Source organism: Cetorhinus maximus, chromosome 17, assembly GCF_964194155.1.
Source record: "Cetorhinus maximus chromosome 17, sCetMax3.hap1.1, whole genome shotgun sequence".
Taxonomy (NCBI): domain Eukaryota; kingdom Metazoa; phylum Chordata; class Chondrichthyes; order Lamniformes; family Cetorhinidae; genus Cetorhinus; species Cetorhinus maximus.
The window spans coordinates 77,500,785-77,521,305 of NC_135895.1; the positions used below are offsets into that span (position 1 = coordinate 77,500,785).

Sequence of the window (20,521 nt, forward strand, 5' to 3'; positions counted from 1 at the left end):
AAATAAAGCTAAACAAGAAAATTTGTGGAAAGTTGCAGCTCACCATTCGTTTCAGATAGAGATGCCTTCTACTTTCCTGATACAACAACATTGTATCAGTTCGTCTATAACAGGCCCAGACTTAAGATAAGGAAACCCCAGTAGTGGAAAGCATTGGGAATCTTTGGTCAAAAATCATGTGTCCCTCCCCAGCCTGCTAATCACAGCACTTTCAACTCTGCCTTGCATTTCTTCTCAGGTAGAGTGCTGCTGGTCATTCTACAAAATGGTATTATGTTCAGGAATACGCCCACAATCATCAAAATCTAATTACACAATCAGGTGGAACGGTAAGTCCCTTTTACAATGTGAACTGGATGCTGGCACCTCATGCTTCTCCAATCTTCTTGAAAGAGTAATGAAATGTTTAGTGAGTGAAGGTTAATCTGAAGAAACATTATTTCAGAGAACGAGGGGTCCATCTATGGAACAGACTTCCTGGTGGATAGTTAGTATCAATTCATTCAAATACAAATTAGGTTTCTTGTAGATAACAACTTTTTTGAGACACATTTGAGTAATTTGAGACATGACGTGGGAAGTGTAGCAGGCTGGGGAGGAACATATGAATTTTGAAGTCATACGGACTCGAAGCATTAGCTCTGTTTCTCTCTCCACAGATGTTGCCAACCCTGCTGAGTTTTTCCAGCATTTTATGTTTTCATCATTGACACCTTACACTGTGTTTTACCTGGTGTAATGCTCCTGTTCTTAGAAAACATCTACTGACTTACCTTGAATACAATGATCTACCAGTGCTGGAGTAAATTTAAACCATTAGCTCACCACACATTAATTTCTAACATGCATTCAGATTTTCAGCAGGTGAAGCTTAACAATAATGGCAACTATAATTCTAAATTCAACAGGACCTGAGATAAATTGGAATGGAAGTTTGCAAACTTCTTTGTATTAGTTGTACAACACAGGCTTTTGAAGAAATTGTCAGGGAGCATTAGAATGAACGTGAACAATTTTCAATGGATTCAGCGTAGCCCAGATAGGGTTTGTGCAGGAAAACCTAGGTACGGCTAATCATGATGAATTAGTTTACAGCAGTCTCTTGGAAGCTGGGTAATGTTGGAACACCCAGGAGGTTAGTTTCCACAGTAGTAGCCACTTCTGAAACTCTAATATCAGTTACAACTTCAAAATCCTGCATATTCTTTGTCCGTAGTTTTGGAAGGAAGCAACTTTTCCAGAGGTGGCTCTAGTCGGAGCATCAGCTCTTTTTGTGCCGATAGAACTGCAGCTGCACTGCTCATATTCATTACATTACTGCTGAAACTGTCTGAACGTTAGATGACACAAAGTCATGCAGTGCTGACCTTATCAACTTCAATGGAAGCAGACAATAAATAGGGAAGGTGGAATGCAAACAATCATGCTTGTCCAAGTGACTTATTTTATTTCCACTCCTACAGTACTAATCAAGCTTGATTATGGCCCAATGAAGACTAGCAGCAAACACATCCCCCTACCCTCAATACATCATCCAAGTGGCCCTTCATTACACGCAAGCCCAGGCAGCAAGGGGTATGAAGCTATCTGACAGCAGCTGCCTCCGAGTCGCCCTCAGACATCTCCATTCATTTCCCAGCAGCATTTGCTGGTAGTTATCAGGAGGGGCAACCTTGCTGACATTGTCCGCCATCTCCAACTCAGAGAAACAGAGCTATTTCAGTGCCCTGTCCTAATCCATTTGACTTGGGCTAATTCAGTACAGGTCAGGAATCAAAACTAATGCATCACTAATCTGTATGGCTCAGAGTACTTCGCAATTCATCCATGGAAGCTAGCTAGTAGAAATGATTCTAATTGTAATTGGGGGGAGCAGTTAACGGACCTTTTATCAACGGAATGGTTTAATACCATGTCATTTTATTTAATAAAAACACATACTTCATTTCTAACAGTTAAAGCTAGGCTTTGTACGCATACCGGATAAGCAATACTGCTGATAGATCTTTTCCCAGCAGCTGCCAGTTATCAGTCATTAAAAACAGGAACACTCCTGCAAAGGAGCGCTCAATGGGAGATTATGCAACTTACTCTTTTACATTACGATCTGAGTGCTGAGGGGAAGCTCCACCATCACAATGTCCTATATTATGAAATGGAATCGAATCAGTCTGATGGCAGCTGTCTCAGACCCAAAGACTAAGTGGAGGCAGAGGTAGAAGAAATGGGAGTTCAGGATTATTATTTTTCATGATCCCTTCCTGCAGTATTCCTTCAATGAGGTGTTTTTTTACACTTCAGAATTTTTCAGAAGGGTCACTCCTACCACCATCCCCCTCCCCTCCCCATGCCTCAGTTGCTAAATGTAATTTGAGGTGGGTTACTGGGCCATGCAGATTGGGGTGGGCTCAACCTCACACCTGACCTCAGTATTTGCTGCTTGGTTGGGTTGGGTGTGGTGGGGGAATGATGGTCAGAGAGGAAGAGAGAAATCTCCACAGAGCTGCATCCCTGATCACTGTCTAAATGCTGAGAAGTGCTCATGTGTGAACGAGGTGAAGAGAAATATCCACTCAATTGTGTTGGCTATGATCAAATAGTCTGCCATTACTCATGGTCCAGACCCATATGATGAACTGCCACCTGGATGGATGAGAAACGTGCAGCTTATAAAGTTCCTTGGATTTTTTCTAACAGGTAAGTTCACATGTGGCAGGAAAGTTTGTTGCACAATATTGGCCAGATCTCACTGGATTGAGACATCTCACAATGATACCAGTTAGGTACAGCAAGCAGGTTTTGGCCCAAAATCTATGGCTTTTCATAGAAATGCGCACGCTGACAGGAAAAATAACATTTTGCTGAAAAACAATGCACTCTGCAGAACAGAAGAACAAAATCTCGACTGTATGATTGCAACTACACTTCTTTGAAACCGAGACACACAGAAATATGAGTTGGCCATTTTGCCCCTTAACCCTCTTCGGCCATTCAATTAGATAATATCTGATCTATAACTCTAGTCCATTTATTGGCCTTTACTCCACATTATTGGCCTATCATTGAATTTCAAAAGTTTTAATTGACATTAAGCATTCATAGCCTTGTGCAAATAGAGCTCCTGATGGTGTGAAGAAGTGCTTCCTGATTTCATTCCTGAATAACATGGTTCTCATTATGAAGTTGCGCCCTTATTCTGGATTCCCCTTCAGAGGAAATAGTTTTGATGTATCTGCTTCATCAAATTCCTTTATCATTTTTAACAACTCAATTTAGATCACTCCTCACCATTCTATATTCAAAGGAATACAAACCAAGTTTATGCAAACTGTCCCCAGAATTTAACCAATAACGCGATGGTAAATCTGCACTGTATCTCCTCTTCAAGGGAGGTGATGCCCAAAACGGACCACAATACTCCAGATGTGGCCTGATCGGAGTTCTCTATAACTGAAGCACTTCCGCACTTTCGAAATCTAATCCCTTTCAGGAAGGGCCACTTTTCCATTTGCATTTTTAATTGCTTTGGGTGCCAGGGCACCATTCATCACGTGAACGTAGTTTTCAGCTACATACGAAAACAGAAGCTGTCGGAACAACAATTTAATAGCCAAAATTCTGGTTACTATAATCTTAAAACAGCCCCATCGCCCACTTTAAGATGTATCCAATGGCCCAGAAGAAATAAGCTAAACACAAATTAATACTACAGGGTCCTGATAAGTTCACTACCTACATGTCAGCAAGCCTGTCCAAGTTTTATTCGCCTAAACCCAATCGAATGTAAAACCATGTTACTCAAAACAAGACCGAATAACACATACAAACAACTCAAAGTATCACAAGATGATGTTTTGTTCAGTCGATAAACTTACATAATTGTTGGGTAGGCCACAGTTAAATCATTGTACCCAGCTCTGGCTGTTCTATTTTAAAGGACATGAGGGCCAGAGAGAGATTTATCATATCTGGAACAAGGTCTATTATGGAATAACCAACCACAAACAGGGCACATGGAAGCTTTTAAAAGGGGAGTCTATAAATATATAGAAGAAACATTTTTATTTTAAATGTTCTGCAGAAGGGCAGGAAAATTGGGACTAAACAGATAGGCAAAAAGCCTCCCCTTTTAACGTATAATTTGCAGTTGGCAAGCTTTCAGTCAAAGAAAAATTCTCTCAAGACATTACCTAAATTCTACCACAGCCCTTATTCAGTGAATCTCAGACCAAAGAATATATCCAGGAAATAACTAGAAATGTGCAACATTGCCATAGTTTAAAATAATCTTGACCCAGTTTTCTAAGCGGCACAAACAAGCTGTCACAATACAAAACCAACAAAGCTGCTTTAGAAAAGTGGGACAAATCATGCAGAGACATTTAAATTTCTCTCATCTGATATGGGTTCAACTTTTGCATGTAGTTGCATCCATCTAAATGGGATTATCAAATACATGTATGAGGATCCCTTTAAAGCCTGACACAATACAGGAGCCCCCAGTAAATTCTGACACTCTCCATGGGGGCCCATGTAAATACTGACATTCTCAGGGGGATCTTGTAAATACTGACACCCCCAGGGAGACCCTGCAAATAGTGAAATGTTCCAGAAAACAGCCTGTAAATACTGAAATTCCTGGAGGTCTCCTGGAAATACTGACAACACTTGCAGGCCCCTGTCAATACCCAACACTTTCCCAGGGCCCTCACACTGAAGGCACTTAACATCCTTTACAGAAGGAAATCTGTCACCCCCACCCAGTGTCTGGCCTGCATGCAACTCCAGGCCCAAAGCAACCTGGTTGACTCTTAACTGCCTCTGAAATGATCTAACAAACCATTCAGTTGTACCAAACTGCTACAGAAATAAAAAATCCTGACAGAGCCCCCAGCAAAAGCCTCGGCACCAGAAATGACAACACCTCTGGGTGGAGGAGTTCAATGTCCATCTCCAAGAGTGGCTCGTGAGTACCACTAATGACCAAGCTGGTCGAATCCTGAGGGATATATTTGGCTGACTGGCCCTGTAGCAGGCGGTAAAAGAACAAATGAAAAACCTACTTGACTTCATCCTCGCCAATCTACCTGTCATAGATGTATCTGTCCATGACATATGAACAAGGAGCAGGAGTAGACCATTCAGCCCCTTGAGCCTGCTCCAACATTTAATAAGATCATGGTTGATCTGAAAGTAACCTCAAATCTACATCTTGCCTCGCCCTGATAACATATCACCCCCTTGCTTACCAAGAATCTATCCACCTCTGCGCTAAAAATATTCAAAGACTCTGCTTCCACCGCCTTTTCAGGAAGAAAATTCCAAAGACTCTCAACCCTCTGAGTGAAAAACTTCCACCTCATCTCCATTTTAAATGGATGACCTCTTATTTTCAAACAGTGACCCCCTAGTTCTATATTCTCCCACAAAAGGAAACATCCTCTCCACATCCACCCTGTCAAGACCCTCAGGATCTTATATCTCTCAATCAAGTCGCCTCTTACTCTTCTAAACTCCAGTAGATACAAGCCTCACCTGTCCAACCTTTCCTCATAAGACAACCAACCCATTCCTGGTATTAAGCTAATAAACCTTCTCTGAACTGCTTCCAACGCATTTACATCTTTCCTTAAATAAGGTGACCAATAGTGTACACAGTACTGCAGATGTGGTCTCACTTACGCTTTGTATAACTGAAGCATAATCTCCCTACTTCATTATTCAATTTCCCTTGCAATAAATGATAACATTGTTAGCTTTCCGAATTACTTGCTGTACCTGCATACTAGCCTTTTGCAATTCATGCACTAAGACACTCAGATCTCTCTGTATCTCAGAGCTCTGCAATCTCTCATAATTTAGGTAACACGCTTCTCTTTTGTTCTTCCCGCCAAAACGGACAATTTCACATTTTCTCAAATTATACTCCATTTGCCAGAGCTTTGCCCACTCACTTAACCTATATATATCTTCTTGTAGCCTCCTTATGATGTCATCTTCACAACTTACTTTCTTACCTATCTTTGAGTCATCAGTAAATTTGGTAACCATCCAATCTATCCCTTCATCCAAGTCATTTATATAAATTGCCCCAGCACTGATCCCTGTGGCACACCACTCATTACATCTGAAAAAGACCCATTTGTGCCTACTCTCTGCTTCCTATTAGCCAGTCAATCTTCTATCCACACCAATATGTTACCTCCCAATAACATGAACTTTTATTTTCTGCAATAACCATTGATGTGGCACTTTACCAAATGCCTTCCGGAAATCTAAGTACAGTACATCTACCAGTTCCCCTTTATTCACAGCACATGTTACTTCTTCAAAAAAACTCCAATAAATTGGTCAAACAAGATTTCCCTTTCACAAAACCATGCTGGCTCTGCCTGATTACCTTGAACTTATCCCAGTGCTCTACCGTCGCTTCTTTAATAACTTCTAACATTTTCCCTATGACAGGTGTTAAGCTAACTGGCCTGTAGTTTCCGGCTTTCTGTCCCCCTCCCTTTTTGAATAACGAAGTTACATTTAGTATTTTCCAACCTAATGGAATCTTCCCTGAATCTAGGGGGTTTTGGAAAATTAAAACCAATGCATCAACTATCTTACTAGCCACTTCTTTCAAGAACCTAGGATTAAGTCCATCAGCACCCGGGCACTTGTCAGCCCACAGCCCCAACAATTTACTCAGTACCACTTCTCTGGTGATTGTAATTTTCCTAACTTCCCCTCTCCCTTCCATTTCCTGAGTTATAGCTACCTCTGGGACTTTACTTGTAACCTCTAGTGAAAACTGACACAAAATACCCATTCAATTTATCTGCCATTTCCTGGTCTTCCATCATCAATTCTCCAGAATCACTTTCTATAGGGCAAACACTCACTTTGTTAATTCATTTCTTTTTTTAAAAATATTTATAGAAACTCATTGTTTTTGTATTTCTGGCTAGCTTTCTCTCGTACTCCAATTTTTCCCTCCTTATTTATTTTTTAGTCATCCTTTGCTGTTCCTTATGTTCTGTCCAATCTTCTGGCCTTCCACCTATCTTTGCCCAATTATATACTTTTTCTTTAAGTTTGATACTATCTTTAACCTCTCTAATTAACCACGGATGGTGTCCGTTGGACTTTTTCTTACTCGTTGGAATGTATCTACTCTGTGTATTCTAAAATATCTCAATAAACGTTTGCCCTGCATCTATTGATTTATCCTTTAACCTAATTTGCCAATTTACCTTAGCCAGCTCTGCTTTCATGCCCTCATAATTTCCCTTATTTAAGTTTAAAAACAGTCTCGGACCCACTCTGCAATCCCTCAAAATGAATGTAAAGTTCAATCATGTTATGGTCGCTGCTACCTAGGGGTACCTTCACTATGAGATCATTAATTAGTCCCATCTCATTGCACAACACCAGGTCCAGTTTTGCATGCTCTCTGGTTGGCTCCAGCACATGCTGTTCTAAGCAACTATCCCGGAAACATTCTATGAATTCTTCATCTAGACTACCTTTGACCATCTGGCTTTTCCAGTCTACATAGATTAAAATCTCCCATGATTATCACCGTGCCTTTCTGACAAGCTCCCATTATTTCTTCCTTTATGCTCCATCCTACCATGTGGTTACTATTACAGGACCTGTACACGACTCCAAGTGACTTCTTACCTTCACCATTTCTCATCTCTACCCAAACCATTTCCACATCCTGGTTTCCTGAACTTAGGTCATCCCTCTCTATTGTGCTAATACCATCATTAGCAAACAGAGCCACCCCTCCGCCTTTTCCTCACTTCCTGTATTGGTAGAAGTGACCACCACACAGTCCTCCTTGTGACAACTTCATACTTAGGACATTCTTCTTCATATTACGTGGCACTACCATTGTGGGATAGAATAAGAACAGATCTAGCAGCTCAAAACTGGGCATCCATAAGGTGCTGTGGGCCATCAGCAGCAATGGAATTGTATCCAACCACACAATCTGTAAGCTCACAGCCTGCAAGTCCCTCACTCTACTACAATCATCAAGTCAAGGGATCAACCCTGGTTCAAAGAGGAGTGTAGGGTGGTATGCCAGAAACAGCATAAGGCCTATCTAAAAACCTGATGAAGCTACAACTACAGAACCACGAGCATGCCAAACAGCATGCATTAAACAAAACAATGCAATCTTACCAATGGATCGGCTCAATTCTGCCACATCCAGTCACGAACAGTGGAGGACAATTAAACACCTAATCAGAGGCGGCAGCTCCACAAACCACCCCCCCACACCCCCCCCACCCCCCCCCCCCCCCACCGCCCTTCTCAGTGATGGCAGTGCCTAGCAGGTTAGTGCAAAATTGCCACTTTCTTCAGCCAGAAGAAGCTGCGTGGATGATCAATCTTGGCAGCCTCCTGAGGTCCCCAGTATCACATCTACCAGTATAAAAGCAAAAAACTGCGGATGCTGGAAATCCAAAACAAAAACAAAAATACCTGGAAAAACTCAGCAGGTCTGGCAGCATCTGCGGAGAGGAGCACAGTCAACGTTTCGAGTCCGAATGACCCTTCAACAGAACTGTTGAAGGGTCATTCAGATTCGAAACATTAACTGTGCTCCTCTCTGCAGATGCTGCCAGACCTGCTGAATTTTTCCAGGTATTTTTGTTTCACATCTACCAGTCTTCAGTAAATTTGATTCACTCCATGTGATATGTACAAACGGCTGAGCAGCCACAGCAATGACTATTAACATACCAGCTATAGTGCTGAAGACTTGTGCTCCAAAAGTAGCTGCACCCCTAGTTCCAGTACAGCTACAACACTGGCATCCACCCAACATTATGGAAAAAAACTCAGGTATATCCTGTCCACAAAATGCAAGACAAATCCAATCCAGCAAATTACTGTCCCATCAGTCTACTCTCAATCATCAGCAAAGTGATGGGTGGTGCTGTAGACAGTGCTATCAAGCAGCACTTATTCCCCAATGACCTGCTCAGTTTGGGTTTTGTCAAGGCCACTCCACTCCAGAGCTCATTACAGCCTTGGTCCAAACATGAACAAAAGTGAATTCCAGAGGTGAGGTGAAAGTGACTGCCCTGACATTTTGGTAGCACTTGACCAAGTGTGGCATCAAGAAACCCTCGTAAAACTAAGTCAATAGAATCAGGGGGGGAAAACTCTCTGCTGACTGGAGTCATGCCCCACACAAAGGAAAATGGTTTTAGTTGTTCGAGGTCAAACATCTCAGTCCCAGGACATTGCTGTAGGAGCTCCTCAGGGCAGTGTTCTAGGTCCAACCATCTTCAGGAGCTTCAATGACCTTTCCTCCAGAGTGGGGATGTCTGATGATTGAACAGTGTTGAGTCCCATTCGTAACCCCTCAGGTTACTGAAGCAGTCCATGTCCATATGCAGCAAGATCCAAACAACATTTAGGCTTGGGCAGGCAAGTAACATTTGCACTACACAAGTGGCAGATAATGACCATCGCCAAAGCACAGGATCTAACCAACTCCCCATGACATTCAACATTACCATCGCAGTAGTTCTGTTGAAGGGTCATGAGGACTCGAAACGTCAACTGTACTCTTCTCCGCCGATGCTGCCAGACCTGCTGAGTTTTTCCAGGTATATCTGTTTCTGTTTTTGTTTTGTCCATCCTTAACTGTACAGAGGGCATCAAGAGTTAACCATGTAGAATGGAATTGGAAAGACTTGTGGGCCAGATCGGATGAGAATAACAGGTTCCTAGTTGTTCTTGCAACAATCCAGCAGCTTTCATGATCATTTGCTGCCAGGAGCTCACAGATTGTCAGACAATGAATTCATGGTGGGGTCTGAGCACTCAGTCTCTGGGCTGATAATCTAGAAACATAGCAACTAGGCTACTAGCCCCAGTCAATGACCAAACTATAGAGAAGGCCCAAAGCTCTTGCCCCTGGTCCATGCTGGTTTTAGAGAAGGCAGCATTTAGAAGGGAAATGATGGAACTGGCAAGTGAATAGGGAGACTTAGTTCTTAAAAAAGCAGCCAAAGTTCCCACTCTTGGTTGCTATCTGGTATCGTGTGATCAAAAGTGCATCTGCTGAGATCAGGATAAGGGTGCGACACACCACAAGACCAAATAATCTTCCAGTATTCAGACTATCAAAGCCCACAAATGGACTAGCATTCCTTCAGGAGGAAATAATTATATCAAATGATGAAAATCCCATTGTGCAATCACCTGCAAACAGCATTCCATAACGTAATAATATTTCACTACATTCAAAAAATGGGTTAGGACCCATTTGAAAGTTGGAAGCACTGATTGAATGGATGGTGGAAGCAGATTCAATAATAGATTTCAAAAGAGAATTGGATAAATACTTATAGTACTACAAGATCCCAACCATGAGTGGGAGGGATATGATCAGGAAATGGCAAGTTTCAGCTATCTCCTAGCTGGCCTGGCAGAGTTGATCCAATATAACATTCAGTAGTTGCCACTGTGATGCCAAGAAGACAGTTATACAACACAGGCTCGTTAAACAATGCAACTCCACTCTCTCCAAAAGAATGTGGATCCTCAGCCTATACTGAGTTAGTTTATCCCAGCTTGGGGAGGCACCCTGGGTGTCAGCGTCCCCAAGCTATGGAGGGGAGAGGTGAGTGTCATCCAGTGACTCCAGGACAGGATGGGCTAGGACTCTGCTATGCAAGTTTGAATGACCTGACAACCACTGGGGCAAGCTATCAGAATGAAGAAAACAGAAAATATTAGGTGTTCTAAACCATTAAAAGCTGCTGAAGTTGGAAAGGGAGTAACATTACATGGCAACTGATTCTTAATGTTTTATTTCTATACAGTTAAATAGCACACACCAGGAGAGAACATATTTGTCCCCCACCACCCAATGCCAGCAGGAAAAGCACACCTTTTATATTCACTTCTCAACACAGCAACCTGCATAATATTTCTAATTTGTTTCAGCTCCCACTTACACCATGACAAAACAAATCAACCAGCTCCCTCGTCATACATATTTGGCATCCTATTACTATGGGAGATGTATTTAAGCCCGAGCCTTGACTCATGTTTCTAACACTGAGGGTTTTAACAACCAGCTGGGTTACAAGACTCCACATCAATTCCTATCTAAAAAGTTCAAACAACACCGATCATGCAGATCACATGTTAGTGAGGAGGTAAACAACACACACTTATGAAGCAAAGGTATTAAAACATTCAGGCAAGAGGGAAGCGAGGGGAGGGTGGGACAAAGGCACTTTCCAAAAAGTTGGGCTTTAAGCAGGTTTCTGAAGATGAAATGTAGCAAGGAAGGAGGTTTTAAAAGAGTAGCAACTTGGGGGCTAAACAACTGAAAGTTGAGGCCTCGCACAGCGCAGTCTCACTGGGAATATAAACTAACCTAGGGTTGGAAGACTGGTGCAGATGGGCAAGGGGGGGCATGGTGCCAGAGGCACTTACAGAGAAAGGGAAGAGTGAAGCCATGCTGGGATATTTAGCTGAAGCCAATGTACTCAGCGGTGGAGAGTTGATGGGAGTCAGAAATGTCAGAGGGTGATTGATCAGTGGTGTGGGATGCTAGCAGTGCTCTGGAAGAGTTGAATAGTGTACTCCTCAGCTGATTAAGAAATCCACGGTTTTTGGTATGTCGATATTATGAGAACACTCCTAGAGACACCCTGCAGAGATGGGCATCTTGACAGCGAGCGCCCTCCCTGCAAAGACAAGGGCGCTGTCAGTGCTCTCGCGAGTGAGGGCCACCTGCAAACACTGCCTGCCACGAGGTGGCGGGGGGGGAGGCTTGCCAACATCGTCACCAACCAGAGGACCCCCTGTAAATACTGCCATGCTCCCAGGTACCACCTGTAAATACTGACACGATGCCAGGTTTCCATGTAACACACTCCCCACTCACCTCACCCCGTAGGGACATTTTTGCGAGATCCTGAAAATAGAAAATTATTTAACCATTGAGTGCATCACAGCCAAAGCCAATCCAGTTCTCATCTAACATCCAGACTCTCTCACATTCCAGGAAGGGAAATTTTCCCGATTCTTTTCCCCTCCTGAGGACACGGTCACTGACAGTCACTATCCAGATGAAACTGGGGCTGAGCACGTTTGCATTACGAGGATAGGTTGCATAAACTTAACTTGTATTCTATTCCATTTAGAAAAATGAGGGGTGAGCTGATGGAGCTATTTAAAATACTAAAAGGATTTGACAGACTGTGTGAAGAAAAGTCATATCCTTTGCTGTGGAAATTAAGAGCAAGGGGGTGAAGGTTTAAAATTAGAGCTAGGCCATTTCAGAGTGAAATCACAAAGCACTTTCCCCACACAAGGGTAGTGGAAATCTAGAGTTTCCTTCCTTCAAGTCACTGTGGATTCTGGGTCAACTGAAATGTTTAAGATTCTGATTGATAGGCGTTTGTATTATGGAATATGGAGCAACAGCAGGTAAATGGAGTTGAGGTACAGACATGATATTACTGAATAGCAGAGCAGACTCAAGATCCTGAATGGCCTTTTTCATTTCCTTGTGCTCGTCATACCATCCAAACTGTCCAGGTTGGGATTAAGCTAACACAAGCAAAATTATTTTAGCTTCACCAACGAATAGGAAACGTTTAGTCCTGTAATTTGTCACAATCCATGCAGATCAATAAGGAAACAGGCTCAAAATTGGAGGTCAAATGCTCATGAAATACTGTCACCAAGGAAATAAACCCTTGGTAACCCTCTTTTTGCATATCCAGCATAATGGAGTGCAGTGAAAAACAACGATCTGATTTACATCGTGTGTCGCTCAGAAATTGGACCAAACAAAAAGCTTGGCATAAATCCTCAGCACTTCCAGGAACTAGTGACAACATACAGAAATTAAAACACTTTATGGCAGGCATCCAGGTTTTTTTCTAAATGCCTCATGCTTCACTGTGTCAAAGACTAAACTTGAGTACAAAGTAGCCTGGAACTTCGGCAACATACAGGACAGACATTACACTCTGTTCCAATGGAGGCACCACAATCCATACACACCAACCCACACTCCAAAATCCACTCAATTCTTCACAGCCACCAACATCAAGTTCACATTTTGAGTTCCTGGGAAAGTGAGCTAGAGCAAATGACATGTATTTGTCACAATACATTAAGGATACAGGGAGTAAGGTGACATGTAGTGTAAGACTGCACATTAGGGAGTGCAGGAGAAACCAGAGGGGGAATTCAGAGTACCATTGGCCATCAATAAAATCAATAGATTGCAACAGAGAACAACTAAGAGATATGCATCACCTCTCAGGCAATAATATATACCTCAACAGAAGCACGAGAGATGAGCAGCAGCAACACAGGTATAAAAACAATAATTACTTCTGGGTTCCTAAAAATAGAGCAGTGGATTGAATAAACAGAGGAAACAAACTTGAAAAATGAAAGAGATTTGAAATCAAAGAAGAAAGTGAACCCAAGAATACAAACAGCTGAAGGACAAGCAGGGGTGGAGACAAGGTAATGGGTGATTGTGACTTGTTGGATTTGCAAGAGAAATGAAAGAACTGCGTTTTTCAAAAATTGAACATATGATTTAATCATGTCCAATACAAGACGGAAATTCAAATGCAGAGATTCAGCCGCTGCATTGCTAGATGAATGGATATAGTGTGCAGTCTGAAGGGTGTTGATGAATGGAGGATGAATAAGGCTGGGTGATTAGTGGTGGAAGTCATTAATATGAAGAAACAGCGTGGGAAATAGGTCAGAGTCCTGAGAAATGGAAACTGATGGAGTGCATGGAGGAACCATTAACTTAGTAAAGGTACACTGATGCTGACAAAAATACTGGATAGCCATAAACTAAGCTTTGATGGATAGCCATTTGATGGTCACATATTTTGAAATGCATAAAGGGCCCAAGACGCGCAATGTAGTTAACAAATAAATCATCTGACAAGAACACAGCTTCAAACCGTAAAGCACAGGCAGGAAGATAGCTGGTGATGCCAAGATCTGTACAGGTGCTCCTGGATTCCAGCCAAACTTCCAAGGTGAAGGGTAATCAAGGAGAACAATTCTCATCTTTCCACACACACTGTCATCTCAGAAATTAACCAAGATCTACCCTTCATCTACTACTCATCCTTATTGTGCTGCTCCTTGACAATACCATTCTGCACACACAAGCTTGTCTTCCTTAAATACATCAATGACATTCAGCTTTATTCCTCAACCACTTGTGTCAACCACACCACAGCCTCTGTGTTCTCAGACATTCCTGCCCAACACCAGTCTTGGGCAAGCCACAATGTCCTCCAGGGAAACAGAACCCTAAAGCCATCGCCTCCAGCCAATGAACCATGTGCTCTCGCCAATATGCTGGCATCACAAAGTGGTATTTCTACCACTGTGCCCACCATTGTTCACCTGCTGCAGAAGCTCTCATCAGACCTTTCCAACTTTAAGATTTGATTATTTCAATGCTCTCCTGGCCGGCCTTGAATTCTCCATAAACCTGAGTAAATTAAACACTGTCATCCATGCCTTGTCCAGCACCCGCATCGTAACTGGCCTTAGTTACTGGTCTCCTAATGTCACAAGTTTAAAAATTTGATCGCTCCATTTCTCTGTAACATCCTCTAGTGTACAACTCTCTTCCTGAGCTCTTTGTTCCTAAATGCAGCATCATGCACTCTCTCCCTGCATCTCTGGCAACTGTCACTTTAGTCACCTAAGCCCAGGGTCTGAAATTCCCTCCCTAATCCCTTTTTTTGTCCTTTAAGGCACTTCTTAAAATCCAATTTTGATTATCCTTCCTAATCTCTCCATTTTTTATTCTCCTTACACCTCTGGAACCTCTTACCTACATGAACAATATCTCTGACCTTCCCTCCATCATAAGGTCAGAAGCGGGGATGTTCGCTGATGATCAGCACCATTCACGGCTCCTTAGATAGTGAAACAGTCCATGTCCAAATGCAGCAAGGCCTGGACAACATTCAGGCTTGGGCTGATAAGTTGCAAGTAACATTCATGCCATACAAGTACCAGGCAATGACCATCTCCAACAAGACAGAATCTAACTATTGCCCCTTGACATTCAATAGCATTACCATTACTGAATCCCCCATTATCAACATCCTGGGGTTACCATTGACCAGAAACACAACTGGACTAGCCATATAAACACTGTGGCTACAAGAGCAGGTCAGAGGCTAGGAATCCAGCAGTGAGTAACTCACCTCCAAACTCCCTAAAGCCTGACCACCATCTACAAGGCACAAGTCAAGAGTGTGATGGAATACTCTCCATTTGTCTGGATGACAGTGATTCCAACAACACTCAAGAAGCTTGACACCACCCAGGACAAAGCAATCCACTTGATTGGCACCCCATTCACCAACCTAAACATCCCCTCCCTCCACTTCGACAGCAGCGTGTACCATCTACATGATGCATTGCAGGGACTCATCAAGGCTCCTTTAACAGCACCTTTCAAACCCGTGACCTCGACCACTTAGATGGACAAGGGCTGCAGATAGATGGGAACACCACCACCTACAAGTTCTCCTCCAAGCCACACAGCATCCTGACTTGGAACTATATCGCCGTTCCTTCACTGTCGTTGGGTTAAAATCCTGGAACTCCCTTCCTAACAAACAGCACTGTGGGTGTACCTACACCACATGGACTGCAGCAGTTCAAGGCAGCAGGCTCACCACCACCTTCTTAAGGGCAATAAGGGGTGGGCAACAAATGTAGCAAGGCCCACATCCCATGAAAAATAACAAAATCAATTGAAGTTGAAAAATGCTTCATGCAACTGTAGAAAGTGGGGACAATAGAACAGCAGGTTGACAGGAAATATCTTTAAGGAAAGATGGGGCTAAAGTAATGAAAAACAAATCAGTAAGGAATAAACAGAGGTCTTGAATTTTCACTCACTCATACTGGCTTTTACAGTGTAACTGGCCCAAAAAAAAATCGCAGAAACGTACACGCAATTTGCTTTGGGGTAACACTTAAGTTTCTGCAATCCTTTACACTAGTTTTAAGAACATCACGCTGGAAGCTGACCCCATCAACAAAATTGACCACGTACACAGGATGAATTAATCACCATCGGGTGGTTCGGCTAATTCACTCATTTGCAGAACTTCAAGTAGGCATTAAAAATTAAGTTGCTTATTCTGTGCACAAAGGCACTACAAAGTATGTTTGAAAAGCTTTTAAAACACATTTAATTTACTAATAAACGTACTAATGCACCCCAATGTAGCTGGAAATAGTTTATCTCGCTTTTAAAAGTGATTGACACTGCATGAGTTGCAACAACCTTTAAAATATGAAGGAAAATCTTTAAAGCAATTTTTCAAAAATAAATTACAGCATAAAACACTGCCTGATCACACTGCTTTAGGGTGATCGGGCAGTGTTCTGGGTATAATGGAAACAGGTCTATGTAGAAACATGGTTGTGAGGGGGGTGGGAGGTGGACGAACACTTAGAACAAACGGACATAAAGTTCTGCCGATGTTGGCGATTGCGACCCAAGTGGAAAATCCACCCCACGGAGTGTAGTCTAACTCAGGTCTGGGAACTGAGAGCTTCATAGAAATTTACGACGGGGAAAACACGCAAGGGCCGACCAGACTTGTCCTGGGAATCTGTGTATCCTGAATCAGGAGCAGCGTTTATCATCTCACTTGCGTGGCTCTGCTCCTGGTTCTTTGGACGAAATGCTAAGCCCTGGTTTTATCTGCTCTGGATATAAAAGAATTACTAGCACAGCATTTAGCCGGGGGGGGGGGGGGGGGCGCAGTTTCACCAATATTTATCCCTCAATCTACACCACTAACACAAATGCGGAAATTGCTTGCTAGGTGAGGAAAGAGCAAGGTCCACATCTTCAGCTCACCTTCTGGCGCTGCCAATGATGCAGCAATAGGAGAATTATAGAGTAAACGGTGAACTCTGAATGCGTTCAGGGAAAACTCTTATTGCTGGAGACTGGGGAGGAGGGGCAATGTCACCTCCCCACCCCCCCTCCCGCCTGGATCTTGGGGCACAGTGTAGATAAGACATGTTAACCTGGGAGAGTGCGGGAAGCCAGAGCCCGGGTGGCGGGGCGGGGCGGAGGCTCAGCTCTATGTGGGATCTTGCTGTGCGGCCACTGACAGTACACGACATGGGGGGGAGGGGGCTACAGGGAATGTACCGGGGAATGGGAGAGCCGGCAGTTCAGGCAAACCCAACTTTGTCGCCTTCCTCTCTGCCGCCTCCCCGCTGTCAATCAGGCTCCTGTCCCTGATCCCGGCCCCAGGGCGGCCCGGCCTTCCTCTGACTGACTGACCGACCGACCGCCCGCTTCCTTCCCCGAGGCCCCGGCCTCTCCCTCTCTCCCTCCCTCTCTTGGGGCACGGTCCCAGGGCGGGGTTTGGGGGTGTTTAATCACTCCTACCTGCCGTGCTGTGGGTCGGGACATGGCCGCTCTCGATCGCTCTCCGGGTTGACCGTTACCAGCGCCCGATCTCGCCCCTCTCTGACGCCATTACCTGCCGCTGCGCACGCGCAAGTCACCGCAGCTCCCACCAGCTCTCGCGAGAGGGAGAGCGACCCCGCCCAATAACAAACCAATCCCGCCCCCTGACAACCGGAACCCGCCCCCTAACAACCCCAACCCGCCCCCTGGCAACACCTCTCAACCACCCCCCCCCCCCCCGACACTCCTCTCCTCCTGCCTCCTTCCCCTGTCTCCTCCCCCACACTCCCCTCTCCCTCACCCTCCTCCTCCCCTCCCTGGCACACCAATCCCTCTATTCCCCCTCACCCTCGCCTTCCTGACACTCCCCTCCTCCTCCTTCACCACAGTCCTCCCCCCTCCCCCCTCCTCCTCCCCCCCTCCCCCCTCCTCCTCCCCCCCCTCCCCCCTCCTCCTCCCCCCCTCCCCCCTCCTCCTCCCCCCTCCCCCCTCCTCCTCCCCCCTCCCCCCTCCTCCTCCCCCCTCCCCCCTCCTCCTCCCCCCCTCCCCCCTCCTCCTCCCCCCTCCCCCCTCCTCCTCCCCCCCCCTCCCCTCCTCCTCCCCCTCCCCCTCCTCCTCCCCCCTCCCCCCCTCCTCCTCCTCCTCCTCCCCCCCTCCTCCCCCTCCTCCTCCTCCTCCTCCCCCCCTCCTTCCTTCCCCCTCCTCCCCTCCTCCTTCCCCCTCCTCCCCTCCTCCTTCCCCCTCCTCCTTCCCCCCTCCCCCCCCCTCCCCCCTCCCCCCCCTTTCCCCCTCCCCCTCCCTTCCCCCTCCCCCTCCCTTCCTCCTCCCCCTCCCTTCCCCCTCCCCCTCCCTTCCCCCTCCCCCTCCCTTCTCCCCTCCCCCTCCCTTCTCCCCTCCCCCTCCCTTCTCCCCTCCCCCTCCCTTCTCCCCTCCCCCTCCCTTCCCCCTCCCCCTCCCTTCCCCCCTCCCCCTCCCTTCCCCCCCTCCCTTCCCCCTCCCCCTCCCTTCCCCCCTCCCCCTCCCTTCCCCCCTCCCCCTCCCTTCCCCCCTCCCCCTCCCTTCCCCCCTCCCCCTCCCTTCCCCCCTCCCCCTCCCTTCCCCCCTCCCCCTCCCTTCCCCCCTCCCCCTCCCTTCCCCCTCCCTCCTCCCCCTCCCCCTCCCTTCTCCCGTCCCCCTCCCTTCTCCCATCCCCATGCCCCTCCCTTCTCCCCTCCCCCTCCCTTCTCCCCTCCCCCTCCCTTCTCCCCTCCCCTCCCCCCTCCCCCCTCCCCCCTCCCCTCCCCCCTCCCCTCCCCCTCCCTTCTCCCCTCCCCCCTCCCCTCCCCCTCCCTTCTCCCCTCCCCCCTCTCCCTTCTCCCCTCCCCCTCCCTTCTACCCCCCCCCCCCCCTCCCCCTCCCCCTCCCCTCTCCCCCTTCCCCTCCCGTCTCCCATCTCCCACTCCCGTCTCCCACTCTCCTTGCCTTCCTGACACTCCCCTCCTCCTCCCTCACCTTCCCCCAGTCTCCCACTCTCCTCGCCTTCCTGACACTCTCCTCCTCCCTCACCCTCCCCCCGGTCTCCCACTCTTCACCTTCCTGACACACCCCTCCTCCTCCGTCCCCCCGTCTCCCACTCTCTTCGTCTTCCTGACACTCTCCTCACCCTCCTCCTCCCCCCTCCCTCACCCTCCTCCTCCCCTCCTCCCTCACCCTCCTCCTCCCCTCCTCCCTCACCCTCCCCCTCCTCCCTCACCCTCCCCTGGTCTCCCACTCTCCACGCCTTCCTGACACTCCCCTCCCCCTACCTCCCCCTTCCTGACCCCCCCCGTTGCACTCTCACCCCTGACACTTTGTGTTGTTATTACTATGTCATGATCATGCACTCTGCCATTGTTGACCCACCTCAACTCTATAAGGATGAGGAAAAGTGTCACAAGAGTTCAGTTCATTTTCAGCTCAAATTCCCAATTTTGCTCTGAAGAAGGGTCATACGGACTCGAAACGTCAACTCTGCCTTTGTCTCCACAGATGCTGTCAGACCAGAACCATAGAACACTACAGCACAGAAAAACAGGCCATTCGGCCCTTCTAGTCTGTGCCAAAATATTATTCCGCTAGTCCCATTGACCTGCACCCAGTCCGTAAACCTCCAGACCTCTCCCATCCATGTATCTATCCAATTTATTCTTAAAACTTAAGAGTGAGCCCGCATTTACCATGTCAGATGGCAGCTCGTTCCACACTCCCACCACTCTCTGAGTGAAGAAGTTCCCCCTAATGTTCCCCCTAAACCTCTCCCCTTTTACCCTAAAGCCATGTCCTCTCGTGTTTATCTCTCCTAATCTAAGTGGAAAGAGCCTACTCGCATTTACTCTGTCTATACCCCTCATAATTTTGTAAACTTCTATCAAATCTCCCCTCATTCTTCTACGCTCCAAGGAATAAAGTCCTAACCTGTTTAATCTTTCCCTGTAACTCAACTCCTGAAGACCTGGCAACATCCTAGTAAATCTTCTCTGCACTCTTTCAATCTTACTGATATCCTTCCTGTAGTTAGGCGACCAGAACTGCACACAATACTCCAAAGTTGGCCTCACCAATGTCTTATACAACCTCACCATAACATCCCAGCTCCTATACTCAATACTTTGATTTATGAAGGCCAGTATGCCAAAAGCTTTCTTTACAACCCTGTCTACCTGAGACGCCACTTTCAGGGAATTATGTATCTGAACTCCCAGATCCCTTTGTTCCTCCGCACTCCTCAGTGCCCTACCATTTATTGTATATGTCCTACCTTGGTTTGTCCTTCCAAAATGCAACACCTCACACTTTTCTGCATTAAATTCCATCTGCCCATTTTTCCAGTTGGTCCAGATCCCTCTGCAAGCTTTGAAAACCTTCCTCGCTGTCCACAACGCCTCCAATCTTAGTGTCATCAGCAAACTTGCTGATCCAATTTACCACATTATCATCCAGATCATTGATATAGACAGCAAACAACAATGGTCCCAGCACAGATCCCTGAGGCACACCACTAGTCACAGGCCTCCAGTC

General features: G+C 45.9%; 1 protein-coding gene across 7 annotated transcripts in view; it reads right to left on the reverse strand.

Moving 5' to 3' along the window:
• cep350 (centrosomal protein 350) overlaps positions 1-17,586 on the reverse strand; it is a 209,842-nt gene extending 192,256 nt beyond the window's left edge. For 5 of the 7 annotated variants that reach the window (XM_078561482.1, XM_078561487.1, XM_078561485.1 and 2 more), the window contains exon 1: positions 17,465-17,581. The gene's annotated coding sequence lies outside the window, so the exon portion shown is untranslated. Of the gene's footprint in view, positions 1-17,464 lie in introns of all 7 variants that reach the window. The other 2 variants (XM_078561488.1, XM_078561484.1) reach the window with 1 other exon arrangement.
• Between the last annotated feature and the right edge of the window lie 2,935 nt (positions 17,587-20,521).